This window comes from Trachymyrmex cornetzi, unplaced genomic scaffold (assembly GCF_001594075.2).
Source record: "Trachymyrmex cornetzi isolate Tcor2-1 unplaced genomic scaffold, Tcor1.1 scaffold1059, whole genome shotgun sequence".
In the NCBI taxonomy this organism is placed as follows: domain Eukaryota; kingdom Metazoa; phylum Arthropoda; class Insecta; order Hymenoptera; family Formicidae; genus Trachymyrmex; species Trachymyrmex cornetzi.
Genome location: NW_017295608.1, coordinates 54,877 through 55,083, shown reverse-complemented (window position 1 = coordinate 55,083; position 207 = coordinate 54,877). Strand labels below are relative to the sequence as shown.

Sequence of the window (207 nt, the reverse complement as noted above, 5' to 3'; positions counted from 1 at the left end):
CCTGGAATAAGCTTGATTTTTTTTGGAATTAAAAAAACAAATAGTTTTTGAGATGTTGACACTTTTTTAAAAAACTACCTTCATCTTCCACGGACAACTTTATTGATGTTTTTTGTATTTTTATATTTATATATATATCATTTTAACCGTTGAAATGTGTACTTTCAAATGGTCTATGCATGTTGTAGGTTAAATTTTCATTAAAGG

General features: G+C 25.6%; 1 protein-coding gene across 1 annotated transcript in view; it reads right to left on the bottom strand.

Annotated features, from left to right (window-relative positions):
- Positions 1–207, bottom strand: part of LOC108759852 (ABC transporter G family member 20) — a 12,017-nt gene that overhangs the window by 5,460 nt on the left and 6,350 nt on the right. The gene's annotated exons all lie outside the window — the stretch shown is intronic.